General features: G+C 42.4%; 1 long non-coding RNA gene and 1 pseudogene across 1 annotated transcript in view; both read left to right on the top strand.

Moving 5' to 3' along the window:
- Window positions 1-23,424, top strand: part of LINC03007 (long intergenic non-protein coding RNA 3007) — a 64,699-nt gene that overhangs the window by 29,193 nt on the left and 12,082 nt on the right. Inside the window, exon 2 of the long non-coding RNA XR_013415903.1 lies at window positions 5,584-5,724. This is a non-coding gene — a long non-coding RNA (long intergenic non-protein coding RNA 3007). The remainder of the gene's footprint in view (window positions 1-5,583; window positions 5,725-23,424) is intronic.
- LOC708161 (ubiquitin-ribosomal protein eL40 fusion protein pseudogene) lies at window positions 4,827-5,213 on the top strand (annotated as a pseudogene).

Below are 23,424 nucleotides of genomic sequence, written 5' to 3' on the forward strand. Positions count from 1 at the left end.
CCTTTTCTCTTGGGGGAAGTTGAGTAACTTCTGTTATTTTCCCAGGCTTCCTGGGGAAGTCTATCAACATATGAATAAATGATGGGAACCGGAGTCTGGCTGGTCACCATGGAATTATCAGCCTTGTTTTCTGAGTTTGACCTTAGTTATTTACACACTCAGCTTGAAATACGGCAAATGTAGTCACTTTTCAGCCATTTCATTCCTTGAAATCTAATAGACCTTTAAGTGTTTAAGATGGAAAAGGCTGTGCTATTTTCATAAAGGTTTCTGCTGTCATTGGTTGTGAAGGCCGTGACTTTTGCCCAAATAAAGAAATAAGATGAGAACTGGGGATTCCCTCTTCTCTATTAAATTTTTCTTGGGAGAGAGAAAAAAAAATCATCCTCTTGAAAAAGAAGCAACATTTAAAAGCTACAAATCTCTCTTAGAGATAGAAACCCAGTAACTAACTTGGATGGATGATTTTTGTTTTATTGTTGCATTTCGGATATGCTATCTGTTTTAATTTTTTCTTTAACGCTGAAGATTCCATGCTAGGGTTGTCTTAGGTCTAGGTATTTCCAAATCATTACATTCAAGCATTGAAACACTCCCCTTGGCCTTTAGAAACATCGTGATAGTCTTCCTTTACACTGAGGGGCTAAAGCACTTCTGGTATAATGCCTAAACATAAAGATACATCTGCAATGACCTCTTCCCACATGGGACTCTTATTCAGTCCACCAACATTTATTGACAGGATTTTTAGGGATTTGTTGTCAAATGAGATCTTGTTTTGGCAAAATAAAAACTTATCATCTGAGAAATGAGGAGATCATTGCTTTTTAAGCAGCATTTATAGGACATTTAATATGTATAGCATTTTGCAAAGGAGCAGAAGGTAATAACATTAATAACAATAGGTGGCATTGGGAGCTACCATTTGTTGCATACAATGAGCCAGGCACTGAGGTAAGTGCATTACATAGTTTGGCTTATTTTTTCCTCCAGCACTCTTTTGGGGTAGGTACTATTATCTCTATTAATGGATGAGGAAACTGAGGCTCACTAAAGTTTAGTAATTTGCCTAACACCATATGGCTAATGACAAAGGCAGGACACAGTCCTAGGAAATATGTTTCAAGAGTCAAGAACCTTCTAGATCAGAGGCTTCCAACTGTGGTTCATGGACTGTTTTCTGGGAACCCATGAGATCAAAGTATTTTCATATTAACAGTAAGAGGTTACTTGCCTTTCTGTGCTGACATTTGCGCTAAGGGTGCAGAAGCAATGGCAGGCAAACTGCTGCTTCTTAGCACGAATCGAAGTTTTAAAATCAAGTTGTGCTAGTGGTCCTTGTGTTCTTCACTGCCATGTGCTTGTGGGGAGATAAAAAAGACAATTTCTCTTAACAACATCCTTGATGAAGGAGTAAGAAATTATTAATTTTTCTAAACCTTGACCCTTATGAAAAAATTTTAAAACATACTCTGTGTGACAAAATGAGACATGAGCACAGGGCCCTTGTGCACTGAAGTACAATGCTATCACTGTTTGACAGTTTGAACGGTGAGCTGTCTAGTCCTTTCTTTCATGGGGCCCCATTTTCACTTGAAAGAATAAGACAAACGATGGATATTTAGACATGGCAGATCTTTTTAGTGGGGCATTTTTACGAAAATAAGCAAAATGTGCTTACTGTGTCAAGAAACTCACCGTATTTATGGCTAGTAATAAAATTTGAGCTTTCAAGAGAAAATTAGAATCTTGGAGATCTTGTATTCACCACCATGAGCTTGATAGCTTCAGAATACTTAAGACTTTTCTGAGCTCAGAAGTGAAATTAACACATGCAATTTTTTGATATAAAGTAAGATATCGCAACATCTGGAAAATTGCATAACTAACATAGTCAACCAATATTTCCCCAATGACCAATGCTTGATGTTACAAAATCATGCATGGGTAAAAGATTCATTCAATGTAGGAGGTAAACAGTGGATAGTAATGTTAGAGAATATAGCAACAGTTAATTTGTATAGTTTCAGATTCCACATTATAACCAACCTTTAAGAAGCTACCACTTGTTAAGTTTTGGTGTGATACCAAAGAATATCTGCAATGATCTAATGAAGCTATCAAAATGCTCTTCCTTTTTTAAGTACATAATCGCAGTTAGAAAAAAATATCTGTGATGCTGGATAATCTTCATAAACTTCAATCAAAACAATATATTGTAACAGATTGAATGTAGGAGCAGATATAAGAATCCAGCTGTGTTCTATTAAACTAGACATTTATGAGATGCATAAAACTGTAAAACTATGCCAGTCTTTTTACTAAACTTTTAAAATTAAAAAAAAATTGTGGTAAAATATGCATGAACATAAAATTTACCGTCTTAATCATTTTTGAGTGTTCAGTTCATAGTGTTAAGTACATTAACATTGTTGTGCAACTAATCTCTAGAACTTTTTCATCTTGCAAAACTAAAATTTTGCACCCACTGACCCATAACTCCTGATTACGCCCTCTGCCCCTCAGCCCCTGGCAACCATCATTCTACTTGCTGTCTCTGAATTTAACAACTCTGGGTGCTTCATATAAGTGAAATCATATAGTATTTGTCTTTTTGTGACTGGTTTATTTCACTTTGTAACTTTCTTTTTTTTTTTTGAAATATAGTCATTTTCATAACAATGTTATTTATGTTAACATGCAATGGATTTCTTATTGTTATTTCAATGAACAATAAACACTTCAAAATTCTCAGTTTTAAATTCTAATAGAATAAATGTCAATAGATATAGCCACTATACATATCTCTATTGTATCACTAGCTGCAGTACTGTAATTATTAAATTTAATGTCTGTTTTTTTACTATATGGTGACTGTTGTGACAAAGACTGTGGAGTATTTATTTTATATCTATAGGGCAGATGTTAACTAAGTATTTGGTAAGTGATGAATGCTGAAACCCAAATTACAGTCAACACACTTTGAAAGTTACGGATCAACTTGTTGTGTGAGTGTATAATGCATAATTTTAAGGGATGATGGAATAAACATTTTAAATCGCTATTATATAGCTTAATGTGTTTGGGAAGAACTGTAACTTACATATTGAACTTCCCATTTCACCAATTTCATTGTTTAGTATGAACGTAAAGTAAGATGCCAGGTAAATAATGTTGTATGTTGGAAGGGCAGAAAGTTGTGAAATTGGGACCCCAGTGCTGGAGTTGGGAAAGCAATCATAGTCGTGAGCTGCATTTCTTCTGATGAATGAGTTTTCCTGCCATCTTCCTTATGGGCATTTGCTGATAAGGAGAAACTCATTGGTAGAGAGTCCTTGAAATTTCCATAATATGTGCCAACACGAATTAATAAAAAATACAACAATTATGCAATATGGGAATTGAAAGCCAGTATTGTACTATATCCACTATGATGATTAATATTGAGTGTCAATTTGATTGGATTGAAGGATGCCAAGTATTGTCCCTGGGTGTGTCTGTGAGGGTGTTGCCAAAGGAGATTAACATTTGAGTCAACGGACTGGGAGAGGCAGACTCACCCTCAATTGGGTGGGCAACATCTAATCAGCTGCCAGCATAAAAGCAGGCATGGAAAGAAAAGACTTGCTGAGTCTTCCAGCCTCCATCTTTCTCCTGTGCTGGATACTTCCTGCCCTTGAACATCAGACTCTAAGCTCTTCAGCTTTTGAACCCTTGGATCTATACCAGTGAATTTCCAGGGACTCTTGGGCCTTCGGCCACAGACTGAAGGCTGCGCTGTCAGCTTCCCTACTTTTGAGGTTTTGGGGCTGAGATTGGCTTCCTGGCTCCTCAGCTTGCAGACAGTGTATTATGCAACTTCACCTTGTGATTGTGTGAGTCAATTCACCTAATAAACTCCCCTTTATATATACATCTATCCTATTAGTTCTGTCCCTTTAGAGAACCCTGAGTAATATACTCACCAAACAATATGGGACTTGAAAGCCAGTAATAGTACTGGCTTTAATTTCAAGGCTTTCAAGACCTAATAATTATGTCTTAAACCCTCATCTTTTCAAGAGAATGACTGTATTTCTCATTTGTTAAAAACCTGCCCTAATGTCTTTCTCCTGATGAATGTTCTTAGTTACTCTAGAGCCATGGGATCATTGAGGAAATTTTTTGAATTTGATTAAAAATAGTCTGTGTTAAAAATAAAAACTGACAGAATGACATATTAAGCCCTTACCTTCTCTGTATTTTATTAGTAATACATATGGTGAATAAATACAGTTGCTGCCATATAAAGCAATTTTTCGTGCTGTTAACATTGTTTTCTGATTTACTATGATTTGAGTATTTATTGATCTGGGGCTGTCACTGGCCTGAAATAACTGGTGTTTAGGGTCTAAGTTAGGCAGGATCTCACAAGATCTTAAATTCCATAGAGAAGAGTGTCTGAGAAATGTGCCTTTTGCTGGTCGCAGTGGAATAAAGCTTTGGGTCTTCTGCATACTTGGATCTGGTTTCCTGCAAAGCCATGTTGCCCACATTGGTGCCAATGGCTAAAGCTGAATTTTTTAATGACAGCACCGACTTAAATTCTTGTTGCATTCAGACCAGTTGCAGTCTTGTCTCTGCCCCCTTCCCATATGAAGAGTTTGGGGAAGAAACACCATGAAAAGGTATAGTCCTCCTGAGTGCCTGATCCAGAGCTCAGACATTTTTGGAAGTGACTTGGCCTGATCTTTTATCTGACTGTCTAATTTAGAAAACCACAGATTGTCTGAGCTTAAAGGGAATCAAAGACAAAACAAGACTGAAGTGGCCAAGCTACAAACGCAGAGATGCAGATCTTTGTGAAGACCCTCACAGGCAAGACCATCACCCTCGAGGTCGAGCCCAGTGACACCACTGAGAATGTCAAGGCCAAAATTCAAGCCAAGGAGGGCATCCCACTTGACCAGCAGCGTCTGATATTTGCGGGCAAACAGCTGGAGGATGGCCGCACTCTCTCAGACTGCAACATCCAGAAAGAGTCCATCCTGCACCTGGGGCTGCACCTGCAAGGTGGCATTATTGAGCCTTCCCTCTGCCAGCTTGCCCAGAAATACAACTGCGACAAGATGATCTGCCGCAAGTGCTGTGCTCGCCTGCACCCCTGTGCTGTCAACTACCACAAGAAGTGCAGCCACACCAGCAACCTGCACCCCAAGAAGAAGGTCAAATAAGCCTCTTCCTTCCCCCGAGGGCAGCCTCCTGCCCAGGCCCCATGGCCCTGGGGCCTCAATAAAGTGTCCCTTTCATTGACTGGAAAAAAAAAAGAAGACAAAACAATTCAACACACCTTTTTTTTTGCAGTTGACGAAGCAGAACTAGAGAGGCCAAGTGGCTCGCCCCAGTCAATACTGAATTGGTGACAGAACAAGGGCTAAGCCCAGGGCTCTCATCAGTGGTTTATTTTCTTTCAGCTGCCTGCTGATGGGGAACATTTGTGGGACTTCTTTGAATGCAATCTTGGGAAAATATAGTGAAGTGGGATCAACCCCACCCCAACTCTCTCTCTTTCTGTTTATGTCTCTCCCTGTCTCGCTTGCACAGACACACAGAATATTCCAGTCGCAGTTCCAACAGCTCTGTGACTTTGCTTGGGTCACTTAAGCGAGCTAAGGCTCAGGAGTGTACTCTGCTGCAGGGAGATGGTGACACCTGTGCTGGCTGTTGCACGTCTTCCATGAGATGGTATGTATGGAAGCCCTTCCTGAGATGGAAAACCCTATAACTAGTGTAACAGGGTGGTAGTAACAGAAGATTTTAAAGCGAAGCTCCGAAATGCTTGTTCGCGTAGTTTTTTGTATAGGACAAGAAATCTCATGAGGTTGTGAATCCTGCGGTTTCATTTGCATAATTCATAACTCCGTAATATGATATTGTCTTAACCAAATAGTTAGCCTTCTCCCCTTCTTTTCTTCATCCCTTGCAGCCTTTTAGGCCAAATTCTCAATTTCAGACCTTGCTGGAAGTCCCCTTGGACCTTCGGTTTGTTATTTCAAAGCTAGGATAAAAAGAGTTTGAGGTACGGACATGTCTAAGAAAAATATACTTCTTGCTTTGGGCCTTTTCTTTCATTCTGTGTTATTTGGCAAGCTTGTTCTATTTGCTTGAGCTGTGGGCTGGGGGTTAGGAGACTGACTGGGTTTTGATCCCTGCTCTGCTCTGTGTCGCTTTGGACCTGGTACTTAACCACTGTAGAAAATAAAAAGGCTGGTTCAGAGGACAGCCTGTTTTGGTCAGTTCAGGCTGCCATAACAAAGTGCCATACGTGGACTGGGAGTTTAAACAACAGAAATGTACTTTTTCACAGTTCTGGTGGCTGGAAAGTGTGAGATGAGGGTGCCACCATGGTTAGGTTGTGCTAAGGGCTCCCTTTCTTGCTTGCGGATGGCCATCTCCTCACTGCGTATTCACACGGCAGAGACAGACAGACAGTTAGCAAAATCTCTAGCGTCTCCTTCTCTGTCTCTTTCTGTTTTTTTTGGTTTGTTTGTTTGTTTTTGAGATAAGATCTCACTCTGCTACCCAGGCTGGAGTGCAGTGGTACAACCTCAGCTCACTGCAGCCTCGAGCTCCCAGGCTCAAGAGATCCTCCCACCTCAGCCTTTCTGGTAGTTGGGAACACAGGCGCACACCATCATTCCTGGCTAATTTTTTGTATTTTTTGTAGAGACGGGGATTCGTCATGTTGCCCAGGCTGGTCTTGAACTCCTTGACTCAAGTGATCTGCCTGCCTTGGCCTCCCAAAGTGCTAAGATTTGAGACATGAGCCACCACACCCAGCTGGTATCTCTTCTTAAAAGGACAGCAGTCCCATCATGAGGATCTCACCCTCATGATCTCATCTAAACCTAATTATTTCCCCAAGGTCTAATATCCAAATACCATCACATTGGGGGTTGGGGCTCCAAAATATTAATTTTTTGAGGGGAAACACAATTTAGCCCATAGCAGGCCCCTTGCAGTCTAAACGCTGCAAGTCTATATTACATGTGAGGTGTGATGTAAGTACTGTGAGATATCAGAAAAAGTGTAGTACAGAAAATCCAAAATACATCTCACTCCTCAGGAGCACAGCCTGTTTGGAAAGCAACCATAACACAAAGCAATGTGAGAAGAATCACACGAAAGGAGCAGAGACAACAAGGGGCTGCTGCATTTCGAGAGAGAGAGAGAGAGAGATTGATTCCCACTGGAAGAATCAGGAAGGTCTTCCTGGAAGAGGTGGCATTGAGTTGGAATTTGAAAGATGGCAAGATATCCACAAATGATTATGGGTATGGGGTGAGTGACAGGCAACAAGAGCGAAGTTGGAAACATGCTTTTTGGAGAACAGATAAGCCTGAAGTTTTAGCAGGGGATAGTCCTGGAAATACTGGTTCAGTCCACCCAGTTCTAAAAGCAAATCTAAGAACAATGGAACATGTGTGATGACTGGAGAACCTCTTCAGCAAATTAATAAACAAAGTGGGCTTTGGGGGAAATTAACTCAACTACAGGGAGGAGAGTTGCTTAGGGCAGAGAGGAGATGAACAGAGAGGCCAGTTTGGAATCTAGAGATGTGGCTTGTAGATTTCTCTTAAACATCTGGAATGTATATTCAAACAACAACAACAAAAATCAAGCTGTGGATTTATTCACTGCTGGAAAACCACCATCACCCTTCTGGTTTTGGCTTCTGCTTTGGGTGATCAGATTTATTTCCTCTTGTCAGGAGTTATATTCCCTTTGCGTAATAGAGGCTCTGGGTGCGTCCGGGGAGGTGTCTGTAGTCAAGACAAGCTGCCGTTTCCAAGGGCAAGAGCTGGCATTTCACTGGTCGCTGCATACCTCATTTCTGGGACGGGCAGGAGTGAACTTGGTGGGGCAGTAGAGCCTGAAGCAGACTGTGTTCTACATTTTGGGAGCTGTCATCCTCAGGGATGAAAGACTGTCGATTCAGTTTTCAGTACCCTTGACGTCTGCAAGTTGCTTTTGTAGCCTGAATTCCTCAGGCCTCTTCTGCCTGGCGTAGGAAGGTTGCCACCTTGACATGAGCCATCAGACTTGGCTGCCTCACTGCGTCTGTCTGTGTGACAGTAGTGGCTCTGCCCTGATTTTATTTATGGTTGTGTTTCACATGGGCTCAGGACAGTTCTCATAGGTTCTTTTCTGAGGGTTCATTGTTAGTGTCCCTTCCTGCAAAGCCACTTACGAATGCTGTTTCCTGGGGACTTTCATGCCCTCTCCCTTGTGGCTGCCCTGAACACCGATTGTCAGAGTTTCCAGTGGTGCCAGAAGATCCCGGGCCCCATTCCAGGCTCACTGTGCTGGAGCCACTCTGTCGTCTCTCCTGGGGCATTGGTGCCTCTGCTCAGGGCCCTGAAGCATGAACCTTCCTCCCTCCAGGTCACACTCCTCATGCCAATGAACACCCAACCCCTTTGATTCAGAAGTTCTCCAGACATGGCCAGACTCTGAATCCCAGTTTAAGCCAAGCCTGAGGACTCCCACTCCCACACCAGCCCCTACAAGGCATGTGGCTATTGCACTTTGTTTCTTGTCCAGGTGGCAGGACGGGGAAGCAGGTGCTAGAGGCACCAGCAGCACCACTCCCAAGGTGTCAGGGGTGAAAGTGTGGCAGAAAGTTGCATAGTTGCATGTCGATGTAAAGTATCCTCCAGGGAAATTTCATTTTCAAAAATGCCAGGACTGACTGTATTTTCGTAGAACCAAGACAGAGCTTCCGTTCTCAGAGGGTGGGCTTTGTAAACAAGACGGCCCACTGCTGAGTCCAGGAGTTGTCTCTTTGGGGCATTCAGGGAGCTCAGGGGGACGCTGTTGCTGGTCGGTTGCCCTGAGCAGGAACTTCTCAGGCAGGATCAGGGGACTGGGAGCCCTGGGATTTAGGAAAGCGGGCTGCGGGAAATGCCCTCAGCTGCAGGTCAACCTGCGTCCTGGTGTTGGGTGTAACATGGTATGTAAAGAGTATGAATTGGTGGAGCAGCTACCCTGTTTTTCCATCATGGCATGGGGCATCTTTTCAGTTCCAAGCCTGAGAGTAAATTCTGGAAGGGTGGGGCAGGGTGGACCTTTGGGTAAGAAGACAACTTCGTTGCCATTAGGCCGGCACAGTCCCCAAAGGGCTGACATCCCTGGGTCCTGCTGGGCAGTGGGGGCTGGTGGTTTGGGTACAGAGGGCACAGGGGGGCACCAGCTTTGAAGTGGCTCTTCAGCTGATGGTCAGTTATTAGACATCTCAACTGAATGACTGTTGTGGGGAAACAAAGATGAACAGATCCCTCTCCAGGGAATTCACATTCCGTTTGGGGAGACAAACAAATAAATGCAATGGAAAAAAAATGCTATGACTGAGATGTCCTGTCGCAAAGAGTGTGCCTCAGCAGCAGCAGCGGGAGACAGAAGGTGGTAAACATCCCGGGGGATGGGGATTAGGATTGCCTGTGACCTCCAGGTGGATGGGTGGGGCTTGAGGACATGGAGACAGAAGCAAGCATGGGTGAGGAAGGCCATGGGGCACCCCAATGCTGGGGGTGCACAGAGCGCAACTGAGGGTGCTCATGGATGCAGAAATCTGAGGAATCGATTTTTTCCTCAAGGTGACAACAGTCAAGGCAGAAAGAGGGCACTGGTGTCCCAAAATGCGGACCTGGGAAGTGAGTCCCAAAGACCCCTGGACAGAGTCACCCCAGTTCTCTCTGTGGGGATCTAGTTTTAGGACTTGTGTTCCAGAACGAGCTCCTTCTATTTGATGGGCTTCAAAAGTGGTAGGGCCTTGTAGAAATGACTAGTTTACTAGTGTGCATTGTGCACTCCCTCAGATCTCTGGTTTGGAAACATGCCCTTCTAGAAACCTTCCCTTTAAATTTAATTATTTGAATTAGTAATAGAGGCAACTGGTGCAAAAGATACAAAAGGAAGGTAGATAATGAACAGTAAATCTCCCTTCTAGCCCAGGGACCCAGCCATCCTCTCACCCTCCCTAGAGGAGGCACTGTGTTCAGTTTCTTGTGTCCTCTTCCAGAGATATTTTATGCACAACATGGCTCTTTCTCTACACACACACCCACAGCACCTATTTAAACATAAACAGCAACACACCATAAGGTCTTTCTGCACCTTGTTTGTTTCTCCTAGAAATATATCTGGCTCTGGTTCCATATGAGCTCATATAGAGCTTCCTCAGTTATTATAGCTTCTGCTTATTCAGAATATATGTGTCAATAAACATGTGCCTATTGACACATATGCCCCATGATCGGACAGTTAGGTGCTTTTGATCTCTTGCCATTACAGCAGTAGCACTGCAGATATACCTAACATCCATCATTTCACAAGAGTAAAGTACTTGCAAAGGGCAATATGTTTCCAGAAGAAGAGTTGTTCGATCAACTTGTATATGCATTTAAACTTCAGGTAAGCATCACCAGGTTGCTTTCTGTAATGGTCATATCTCTTTCCACGCCCACCAGAAATGTCTGAGAGTGCCTGTTGCTCCACACTCTTACCAACGGATTCTGTTGTTGAGCCTCTTGGTCTTTGCCACGCTGATTGGTGAAAAAATGTTTTTTCATGGTAGTTACCATTTGTGTTTCCTAGTAGTTTGACAGAAATTGAGCATCTTAAGAGACTACTTTTAAAACTCCCGTACAAGTTCAGTCCTTTTTGAAGTAGGCAGAGGACAGAAGGGAACAATATTCAGAAAACAGAGGTCCCAATCAGCTGAGAGATAATTGTAATAAGTTCCTTGAGGACAAGCACGTATCCTTTTCCTTTTTATCTTTGTTGGCACACAAAATTCACTATAAATGTGTGTCAGATTGAATTTATGTCACTTTGGTGTAAGAGGGGAAACTTTTTTCGTATCTGCCCTTCAGACTTTGATGTTTCCCTTTCAAGAGTTTGAAAGTGGTTTCCTGGAAAAATTCTGTTCAAAGAGTGCGAGTTTCATTTCTCGTTACAATGTTACTGCCTGAAGGCCCCATTCATCTGTTATCTCCATGGCTTTCTCGTTGTCTTTCCTAAATCATCATGTATCTGTGAGGAAGGTGTCAGAACTGCATTAATCTCAGAATATGAGGAGAAAACATTTTGTGAATGACCTGGACTCCAAATCTTGAAGGAGTGTTTCTCTATAGCCTGTATTTGCTGCCCATTTTTTCATACTGCATTAGCCAGTATTAAATCTCAGTGAGTTACAGCTCTTTGGTGCATTCACCTTAACTCTAGGACATTTACCAAAGGAGTTCTGATCACGGGATCCCATGGGAAACATTAGTATTATAATCTACATTACAGCCAGTATTGAAAATTTTATTAGAATGCAGTATGATATATCGAGATCTCTACAAAAATGAATCCTTTTTGCAATTTGACTTTGCAACCATTAAAACTTTCCATAAACATAGATCTATGCATCCAATAAAGAGCATACAACATGAAACTTTTTGTACACTCAAATATTTCAAATTTTAGGATAAAAAGCTTAGTGGCAATAAATTGGATATCTATGTGCCTTGCCCTGACCCCTTAGGAATGAAAAAATATCTGTTTTTAGTCACCAAGTTTTATGCTGGAAGTCATGTTAAAAAAACGATTATGGACAATCTTATTTCCTTTCTTCTTTCCTCCCTTTCTTTTTTCTTCCTCCTTCTTTGGTCACATATTAGGCAACTACCATACACTGGCCACAGGGATAGTCAGAAGGTAGGTAATTGTGCTTATAAATATGACTGTTTTCACAATCGTTGTAAGGGAAACTTATTTTCTTTTTCTGTAAACCTTTTTGTTGGCAACAAACACAAAGGAAGGAGCTGATTCCACAGCCTAAGACTGGTGGTTAAAACACCACTTTCTTGTACAAAAATCTCACATTCACAGAGGTGCCAGAGTGCTTGAAATTCTGCCACTAGAGTTTTTATCCATTTGGTTTAAAGTATTAGCCCAGAAAGTCCCTGTTCAAGTGCAAGTCTATAACTTGGGATAAATAACGTACACTGATGTGTACTGAGGTATTTGAGATTTTAAAAATTATACAATTAACTATCATCTAGGAGAGGACTGACTCCTAAGGAAAGGGAAACACCAGGTGGGTGGCGCCTGATGGTGGAAGGGATGAACCAGAACATGGGATATTGCTGGGGATTTGTGAGAGTGCACAAGACAAGGGCCCTGTAACCTAGATGTATAGACATTGCTCCATTGTCTCTGGATAGTAGAAAACCAGGTCATTGTGGTGTCACCTCGTTCCTTCTCTGGGTATCTGTCTGTCTCCCTTGGATGGTGACTGGAATTTGCTGGGTAAACTCCCTGCCACTAATCAAGACTAACCTCCCTAGGTGGTCTACACCTGATTTCCAACTCAAACTCTCACACAGGTGTCCTCTCCTCTGTAGACCCTAAGCCACGGGGAATTATTTGCTGTTTCCCCCCAAAACCAGCCCAATGCACTTCTTTCCATTGCTTCTGCTCACACTCATTTGTGCTGAGGATGGTCTGCCTGTCTCATACTTCAAGTCTCAGTTTGAGAATCACCACTCCTTGAAGACTTTCATGACTTTGCCATCTTCACACCTGCTCCAAGTAGAGTAGACCACTCCCTTCTTTGGGCACTCAGTGAATTCTAGAATACTTCTAGCACAGCATCTACAACTTTTTATAGCACTTACTGGTATACCTTTCTGTTTCTTTACTAGAATCTAATCACCTTGAGGGCAAGGACTATGTCAAATATATCTCCGGATCCCTAGCTTCTTTTAACACTTAGTAGGTAATGTATGCCTAATGCTTTTTGGCTGAACAAATAACAAATGACTGAATATCTTAGAGAGGGGACTTAGTGATATATAGGATAATTCATAGATTATGGACATGGGGGTCTTGCTTCTTGAAAACTCCATTTGATTAGGTATTTCTTGAGCACTTAATACTTGTGTCTCTGTGACTTAGTCACAGCTCCCACTTGCTGTCAGCCTTATACACTATCTAATGTAATCTTCAGCACAACCTAAGAGATACGTATTATTATCCCTGTTTTTTTTTTTTTTTTTTTTTTTTTTGGTTGAGGAAATTGAGACTTGGCAAGATTAAGTAATTTTCTCAGATTTACACAGCTATTCAAAATTGGACTCCATCCGAGTCCAATGCACTTGCTTCTTAACTGCTGCATGAAGCTAGGTACTACAGAGGTTGTAGAGGTGCTGCAAGTACTTCACAGTCCAATGGCAGAGGACAAGCATATGCCATGAACTCTTCTAATTCCAGGCACTGGATAACTGCTACAATAAGGGTATAAAAGGCTGATAACCACGTTTGTATATTTATGGAGTTGCCTAGTTTTACCGTCGTGATATATAATTAACCTTTATTCATGTATCTCATAAATAGAGATGAAGAAAAATTCATCACAACTGGAAGCACACACATTGGGTTGCTACATTAGCATGCTTTGGTATTGTGCAGATAACCAAATCCTAGCCAACGATCATTGGTCCAGGTCTCGCCCAGTTCAGGGGGTGTCTGTGGGTGACATAGCCTGAGTTGTGCCTTTGCTTGAATTACTAGCCTTGGCACCAAGGATTTAAACATAGAATAGAGTGGCAGGACCGTGGTAGTAGATTAGAATATCTTTGTTAACTTAGAAGTTGGGTGAGGTTGAATTGGAACCAAATCACGCTGAGGCCCTTCAGAATAGATGGTGTGTATATACTAATGAACAAATTGGATGGTTCTTGTGGGAAAGGCACCAACAGTGAATGGGAACACAGCCAAGTGAGCACATGAAGACCAAAAATTTGGAAAACTCAGGGAATGGCTATTTGGGGCAGAGTGGGAAAACATATGGCCACTTAGACTAGACCACCCAGTTGGATCTGCTGATGTGCAAATCACTGTGGTGTGGAGACTTGCCCAACCCAGCCCCATCTCACCATCTCCTCAAGAAAGGTCTTGAGTGACAGAGGGTCTGGATACAGAGGGCTGATGGTCATCAGGAGAGGAATTCCAGTGGGGTCATCCTGAGGCTAACTTGTTCCCAGTCAAGATGACTTTCTGAGAGGTTGTTCTAGAAAATAGTCTGTGCTTTCAATTTGATTTTGAGAGGTCTGAGGGGTTAGCTGAAGAGAGGAACCAAAGCAGTTAGGATGAGACTCTGTTGAGGTAGCAGAAACCCCACCATAATAGTGGCTTAATCCTGTGTTAGTTTGCTAACGATAAAAAATAAAAATGAAAAAGTAAAAAGCTAGTGGCTTAAATAATAAAGTCTATTTCTCTTTCTCATAAAAGAAGCCCAGATGTGTCAGCCTAGAACACGATTTTACTCTGCGGTGTCAGGAACCCAGTTGCCTTCTATCCTGCTCAGCGTCTGGCTTCCCCTCCGTGACCCAAAATGGCTGCAGAAGTTCTTGTAACCACATCCTTATTCCAGCAGTAACAAGGAGAAAAAGACAAAGAAGCACATACTCCCTCCCTTTAAACATAGTTCCTAGATGTTGTACCCAGCACCTCCCATAGTTGCACACCTAGGTGCACGGGAGGCTGAGAACTATAGTTTTACTCAGAGTGAGCACATGTCCAGCCAGAAATCAGAGATTCTTTTATTAAAGAAGAAAGAAAGAAAAGATTTTGTAGGACAACCATCAGTCTTTGCTACATTGAAGCAGACAGGAGGAACCTCCTGGAGTTCTTTGGGTGGTAGTACATCGAGTCGGGGCTGGGATCCCGGGGCTGGTAATTCTAGATCTGTATCTTAGGCCTCAACGGAATTGCTGTGTGCTTGAGTCGAAGAGAAGGCAAGGAGGACGGAAAGGGAGTTTGTTTCCTGAAGCATGGCACATAACAAGCCCTTGGCTCCTGGGTAGACCCTCCGTGTGGATCAGCAACATATCCTGAGACATGATCCTCAGAGCAGCAGTTCTGCAAAATGGTAGAAGGTATGAATCAAAAGGCAAGGGCCGTGGTGAAACAAGTTGGTGCAACACCAATTTATAGGCAGTTAAGCAGGCCACTTAACAGTGAGAGGAAGCCTTAGGACCTTCGATGTGGACTAATGAGCACTACAGAATTCCAACCAAGAGTGGAATGCGGCACACAGCTTCTCCCCCTCCTCAAGGCACATCTCTAGTGTCCTGTGGAATGTGCCCCATGGATTCTCAGAAATTGGCAGGACAAGAAACTATACAGTTGCGTCGCCTGATGTCACCTCTGACAATGTGTGTGACGGCAGGTTGGTGCTACAGAGGGAGGTTTCGTGGGGCAGCAAAGAGCAGAAGATGCTGAGGCTCACTTTGAAAAAGGAGGGAAAACCAGGCCTTATGAAGTTCTCTACAGGCAAAACAAGAAGGCAAAGACGTGAGGATTAAAGTAGAAACTCTTGAATAAAATCAGTGTGGAAAGAACCATGACAGATACTTCTCCCAGAACGGCAGAGAGAGGGGGCCTGATTGACCCCACCGAGGCAGTGACCAGCCACGTGCTAAGCCCTGAAGGAGCGGCGGGCTCCTTCCATCTGCAAACTCTGGGGCAACCACAAGAGGAGAGCTGCTAAGGAGTGGGGATCCTCCCCCAAGCTGCAGCCGCCCAGGGGGAACTGCAAGCTAAGACATTTAACCGCAAGCTGCTAAGACATTTAGTCCTCTTAAAATCCACAGTGATTGTCTTTCCCTCAGATTTAAAACTTTTCCCTCAGACAAAACTTGCCCTATCCCCTAAAAGGTGTAGAGAAAGAAACTTTGGTAGTAGTGATTGACAGTGGTGGTGGTGATGCTCAAATACGGTGGAAAGATGGGTCCAGCCTCCTGGTCTTCCCCTTTTCTCTCCATGGGCTTCTCCTCATTACCTGTGTGATGGGAGCTGGTCTATATCTTTGCTAATTCCCCTTTGGCAGGGTGCAGAACAGTGCAGGAGGGACAAAAGAAAAGGTTATGAGAGAATATCATTTTTCTCTTGCAACACATACTCCTACCCCTTCATCATACATTCTCCTACTTCTGACTCTATCTTTCCACTATTACAGAAATCTGCTTATTTGACGCAATCTTCTGAATGCCGCCTTTCCCTCCCAATTTTTGGGGTTCCTATTGTGTACTTTGTCTTTAGCGGTTGTTCAGAGCTTGCCTCTTGGCTTCTCTAAATGTTGAGAGGACACAGTTATGGCTTTGTGAAACTGGGTCCCCCAGTGGAGCCACAGTGGTGGCCCAAGCTAGAGGGGGGGCTGGTTCTGGGCTGCGACTGAGGAACTGGTACTAGAAGAGGCCTGAAATTCCTATGCGTAGAAACTTGCCCCAGTTGCCTTAAGCCTCCTGAAAGCTGCCCATGTTGATTATTTTAACCTGATTTCACTAGAGCTTGCTAGATTTTACTTGCTGATTTTACTGGATATGGTCAAGGTGAGAGTTAGGAGTAAAGACAGAGAGACACAAATCCCCTTTCCTGGTGCCCCTCACACCAACCTGGGAGCTACGCAGCTCTGCAGCGTGGAGCAGAAAATTCCTTAGCCTTGATTGTTTCTATGTTCATTGGAATTATAAAATGGAGAGCGATTGTAAGTTCTGAGACAGGCTCTAGATTCTGCATCTGAAGATTGGTACTACTGCTTGTATTTCTAGATTGACTTGATATGACCTCATAACTTTACCAGAGTTTCCCTAGGGACACTATTCCCTGCCAAGTGTGTCTCACTAGGTATGATAATTTGCCCCAAAGCTGTGGAAAACTAGAAAAGGACAGATAAAGAATTCACCAATGTGTAAGTCAAGCCTAGACTGATATTTATTGGATTCATAAGGCTGAATTACTGATAAAAAGAGGGGAAATAAGCAGAATTGTCAGTGCCGTTAATACTGTGTGCCAAAGGGCAGAGGCACTTCTACAGCTGGAGAGGACAATAAAAAACATAAGCGCTTAAGGACTGAAGAGACTCAGTCACCTCTGGCCAGTGTGGCTCAAATAAATCTATACGGGACCCCAAACTTGAGACCTGATAAATGTGCCACTTCATTTCTCTGAGCTGTGGAGTCCATATGGGGCCAAACATGTCAACATTTCAGACCACATCATTTCTGATTTTAGAAGTTTTCCAAACAGAGTGGGTATTAAAACCCCAAATCTTACATGCAAGAAGAACACTTCTGTGGATTACCAAGCAAAATGTTCAGCTGCCTGTGACTGCAGAGCGAGGGACAATACAGGCATTTATAGGCTGGGCCTCCTGGAATCCTCGTTGAGAAGTGTTGGATGGAGGAGCCTCCATAGACGGCTGCCCACCTCCCATCCCCAGTCCCAGACCCCACTCTTCTTTCAAATATCACACGTCAACAGAAGCCGAAGGCTGCTTGCTTTCTCTGAATGAGAAAAATAGCCTCAGATTTTGCGATTTGTATGGAGCAGGGAATTTAAAAATTTTAAGTTTAATTTCTTATTATTTACCCTCATGAAGTATTTTGGAATCAATCCACATTCAGCTCCCCTCCTATTCCTTACCCCTTCCTGAGTGGTGCATAATGTTTAGGTCTGGAACAGTTTCAAAACACATGAAGAACTTACTTCTACCAAGCCACTTGGTTTTCAATCTTAAATGTCAACATACTTAATATACGTAGCACTGTCTCGCATAACACAATTAGAATGTGTAAATACAAGGTCTCTCAGTTAAATCAACTGCGTGAACAAATATACTATTGAATGTTTTACATATGTGCATCTTTAAAAATCATAAACATGCACATCTGTTTAAGTTTTGTGTCTACAAAGTTCACACACAAGTAAAAGTTGGTGATATTATTTTCTCTACCCAAAATGTTTAAAAAGTATGTGTGTTTATATATGTAGAAAATTCAGTCTAAAAGCCATATATGTTTCCATCCATATATATGTAAAGTTAAATTACCCATCTTACTTGGCATTTACATCACCTCCTTTGTGAACAATATCCTTAAAGGTTGGTTTTTATCGTTTATACTATGCCTGCTGAGATCTGCTAAATATAATTGTGATTTTGAGGGATTAAGGTAAAACCAGATCTCTGATGCAAGCTTAGACCACACCCTCCTCTGAGCCAACTCTGTGAAGCAGGCTGGGAAGCAGCAGTCACATGAGGTGAGTGGGGACTCAGTGACAGCAAAGGCTGCCTCTTCCGGTAAATATTAGTACATCCTGGACACACTGCTGAGAGCTGCCAGTCACACTGCCATTTCCATGGCAGCTGTGGGGCCTGCAGAGGCCAACTTTCTGTCAGGCAGCTCAGCACACAAGCTTGGAAGCTGGGTGTGGAAGGGAAGATGTTTTAATTCTCACATCTATTTCATTAAAGTCAACACATTTTGTGGGTGCCAGTTTCTAGCATGCTGCAAAGTAATCAGCACTTTAAAAAATGTTTGAAGAAGTTGGGATTTGGTAACCATTCTAAACAAACCAGGACCACACCACAAACACATTGGTATTGGGGCCCTTATATGCAAAGTGACCTCATGTGCAAGAGGGAAGCGATCTCATGGATCCTGATCCACTGCTGCAAATACCCAGAAACCCTCAGGGCTTACATTCATGAGCCTGAGGCCCAAGAACCCTCCATCTCTCATTCATTCTTCAATGAAAAGAGTAAATTAAACAAATATACATTATTCCAGCAATAGGATGTCCTATGGCCATGGGTCATGCACTAATCTCTTGGTCCATAAGCCCCAGAGAGGCTGTGATTTGCTCCAAGTCAGAGAAGGGTATAGAATCAGGGTCCAGTAACCTTTTAAAATTTTAATTAACATTTGTTTTGAGCAGTTTTCAGTTTACAGAAAAAATTGAACCCAAAGTACATAGAGTTCTCATATATCCCCTCTTCCACCCACCCCAAATTCCCCTGTTTTTACTATCTGGCATTAGTGTGGTACATTTGTTACAATTGATGAGCCAATATTGACATATTATTAACTAAAGTTCATAGTTTACATCAGGGTTCGTTCTCTGTGTTTCATCCTATGGGTTTGACAAATATATAATGACCCATATCTGCCATTATAGTGTGGGGCGGAATAGTTCCACTGCCCTAAAAATCCTCTGCCTCTTCATCCTACTCTTCCTGTAACTGCTGACAACCATGGGTCTTTTTACAGTCTCCACAGTTTTGCTATTTCCCAAATGTCATATAGTTGAAGTCACACAGTATGTAGCTTCTTTCTTTCTTAGTTCTTCTAAGATGAACTTCTTTCACTTAGCAGTATGCATTTAAGTTTCCTCCAGTCTCTCGGTGGCTTGATAGCTCGTTTCATCACTGAATAATATTCCATCATATGGTTGTACTGGTTTGATTTATTTACATATCGAAGGACATCTTGGTTGCTTGCAAGTGTTGGCAGTCATGAATAAAGCTGCTATTACCATAGCGCATTCCTTCCACATGGACTCAACGTCAAATGTCAAGACTTTGCAAAATTGATTCCTAACAATGGTTGCATTTGGCAATGTTTGGGCCTCATCAAACCTTTCCAGTATTATCTGCCCTGTGTAAACTCTGCTTCCAAGAGACTCCTCTATTCCATCTCTGAACCATCCCTAATGTAACACACCCATTCCAGAGTTGTTCTTTTATTCATATCCCTTTATCCTACTTAGAATGTTTTTTTTTCTTTAGTTTTCCAATCTGTATCCTACTCATCCACGCATGTTCATCTCCTGCCTCTGCTGTGGCAGTCTTCCCTGGATTCCCACAATTTTAAGGCAAAAACTCTAGAAAGAAAATGGGAGGAAAGGGAAGTGAGTAATTTACTTTCTCAATGACAAAATCCCCTCAACATGGAGAAGAGCAGTCAGACAGATGTGCTTCGAATCCTTGCTCCACTACCTTACTGGCTCTGTGCCCTTAGGCAAGTTACTTAACGTCTTGAAGTTCGGTTTTTCCATCTATAAAATGGGTTGAACACTATCAACATTTTGAGTTACCGTGAAGATATATGTAAAGTGCTCAGAGTACTTTCTGACACCAATAAATGATGATGCTCTCCTCTTGTCCCACTTACTCCTTCTTATCACTATCATCTCCAAATCCAGAAATGATCTCTCCCTCTTCTGCATCCTCACAGCCTTCTATGTGTGTCCTTTTCATGTCTCCAAACTGGAATGTATGCATGTGGGGCTGCTTAACCCCTTTGGCATGGACAGTGCCAGGGGCAGGCTTTTTGTGTGTATTCCTTTTCATTTTAAATAGGTGAGGTTACACAGCACTAACCCCTGTGTTTGTAGAACCCTGTTCCAGCTACCCTCTTTCTGTCTGTGTGGGTAACATCCCTAAATACCCTTTTTTTCTGGGACAGGAGAATGCTCCTGTTGGATGTTCAAACTGTTTCTGAAATAGGGAGAGGACTGTCAGTTTCGGCGGGGAGTGGGGAGATGTCTGAGAATTTGTGGCTAGGGTGCCCCTATGTTTTTCTTTCAATTACTCATGGCTGAGGATCCAGTTGGAAGATAAATCAGACCCTTCTGCCTTCTCTCTCTGGTTTTGTATCCTCATTTCAGGCTAATGCTGGGGAAGGAAATTGAGAGGAAAGCCCAGCTTTGAAACCACATGATGAGTTTTATTGGGGCAAGAAAGTTATAACTGTGGTAAGATTACAAAACAAATAACTTATGTGTAAGTGACCTCCCACCAATCTGGTGATATCTGAGAGTAGCAAATGTAGAAAGAGTGCGGTGTTATTTACACACCTTTCCTAATCACCGTGGGACCTGGGATCTCCGGGAATCATTGAGTCTGTCTTTTGTGCAGGGCACATAATTGGTTTTGGGTTTTATAGTACAGGCCAGCAAACATTTTTTTGTCATGGGTCAGATAGTAAATATTTAGGCTTTGGGGGCCATATACTCTCTGTCAAGATTAATCTGCTGCTATATTACAAAAGTAACAATGGCCTATATGTAAACAAGTGGGTGTGGATGGATCCCAGTAAAATTTTATTTATGGACACTAAATTTAAATTTCACATAATTTTCTTGGGTCACAAATAATATTCATTTTGTTTTCCTCTCAACCATTTAAAAATGTAACAAGCAGTCATAGCTTGTTGGCTGTACAAAAGTAGGTGGCAGATGCATTAAGCTGTAGGTTGCTGATCCCCACCTTACAATATCATAGGGAAAACTGGCTTAGGCAGAATTGGGGTGAATCAGGTATAATTTTTTGGTGGGGTGAAGGGAAAATGATGTAAGAGGAATTTGATACCCCTTTGTCTCATTGCTTTCATTCTGAACATTAACCCATAGATTGATCATGTCACCTCAAACTAAATTGATCGTTAGTGCAGTATTTCTCAGCATTGGCATTGTTGACATTTTGAGAAAGATAATTCTTTGCCGAGGTGGGGGGTGGCGGTGGGGATGGGGTTCTTTGCATTGTAGGTTTAGTAGCATCCCTGACCTCCACTTACTAGATGCCAGTAGCCCCTCTCCTCTCTGTAGTTTGACGACCAAACACAGCTCCAGACATTGCCATGCACCCAGCTGAGAACCACTAAGCTAGTGAAACAGTCTCAGAATGACAGGAAATTCAGCGAACCCTTAGCAACCAACTAACTGGGATGGAGGAGAAGCATGCATGTATGTGTGTGCACTTGTGCATGTGCACGGGTATCTCCAGACAGGGCAGTCTTCTCTGGCTTCCCACAATTTTCAGGCAAATCTGGAAAGAATACGGGAGGAAAGAGAAGGGAGTAATTTACCTTCTCAATGACAAATAATGCATTCCCTGAAGGGAGCACTCCCTCAGGGAAGACTCCAGTCCAGTCATTAGCAGGGTGTTTCTAATTATCAAATAATCAAGTCAGGCTCCACAGTGAGTAAACAGGGCTCCAGGCTTTTAATAAGGCCTTTATTGTGTGATTACCCTTTGAATGCCAATTAAAAGTTCTTTTGTTTTTAGTAGGGGACAAATATTTCATTCTTTCTATGAAAAAGAAACCTCAGTAGGAGTTGAATCATTTCACTTCCTTAGCGGTACAGAAAAAAAAGATAAAGGAGAAAAAACATGTCTTTTTTTTAAAGGAGGCAATGGAATGCTTGAATTCAAAGAAAAAGCTGCATGTACTGCTTTAACCTGGGTTTTCAGTTTGTTTGTTTGTTTGTTTGAGATGGAGTCTTGCTCTGTCGCCCAGGCTGGAGTGCACAATCTCAGCTCACTGCAACCTCCATCTCCTGGGCTCAAGTGATTCTCCTGCCTCAGCCTCCTGAGTAGCTGGGATTATAAGCACATGCCACCACTCCCAGCTAATTTTTGTATTTTTAGTAGAGATGGAGTTTCACCATGTTACCCAGGCTGGTCTTGAACTCCTGACCTCAGGTGATCCACCCACCTCGGCCTCCCTGGGTTTTCAGTTATTAATAGAAAATGTTGAACCGAGAACTGCGGTAGTGAAGAGACTGGAGATTTTTCACAGCCTGGCCTTCAGGGTATTACGAAATGCTATCTATGATAGATATTGTATTGAGAACTTATTTGAACACACAGGAAAGCATGGACTGACTGAGACAGTTGGCATGGCTTTTTACCATTCTGTACTGGTTCTTAGTAATTGCAGATGAAACTGACATAGAGATGAGTAAGTAGCAGTTTAGCCATAGAGACAAGTAAATGCCATTTGATTTTCATACTGCGGCAGATATCTAGGAACAAAAGTCAAGGTTCCTCTATTTGCCAAGAGTCTCCCCACTCAGAGCCACCCCTTGGAAAACCAAAATTTAAAACTGAACTAAAATACTCAAAACACCCTGTGATCCTGTGAAGGAAATTAATCGGAATCACCCAAGTGGGTGACTGTTCCTTCTTCACTCATTTGCCACAAATCAGCTTGTTTTTATTTGCCTCAGAACTCCCATTAAATAAAATTTGTCTTGTAGCCCACAGATCATTTCCCATGACCAAAACGCAGATCTGTCTTCTTTTCCTACTAAAGAATCTGAGCTATGTTTCTTTTCAACAAATCCCTATTCCCTGACCCATATTCTACATTTCCCCATGTTTTGTCTACTTGTCTTCTGATTCCAGCTGTGTCATTTTAGTTATCACGCCTTTGTGTCTCAGGACAAACATCGTAGAGTGGGAGCGAGTCAAGGATGCCGACGACATGACATTAACCCAAACTGGGCAGCTACATGCCGGCATCCTAACCAATGACCTCCACCCACGCACTGTTGACAGGAGCATTTTTTTCTCCGAATGCATATTTTAGTCTTGATTGACCATCAACCATATGACAGGGTTGTCCTGTGGGCAAGTTTATTATTAACAGCTCACAGCTGGAGTTACAATAACTACACATGGCTGTGACATTGCACTAATTGACCAAGACACGTCTGAGAACAAGACACAGAAAGTGGCCATTTCAAATTACTTCAAGCACAAATGGAGGG

Source organism: Macaca mulatta, chromosome 3 (genome assembly GCF_049350105.2).
Source record: "Macaca mulatta isolate MMU2019108-1 chromosome 3, T2T-MMU8v2.0, whole genome shotgun sequence".
NCBI lineage: Eukaryota > Metazoa > Chordata > Mammalia > Primates > Cercopithecidae > Macaca > Macaca mulatta.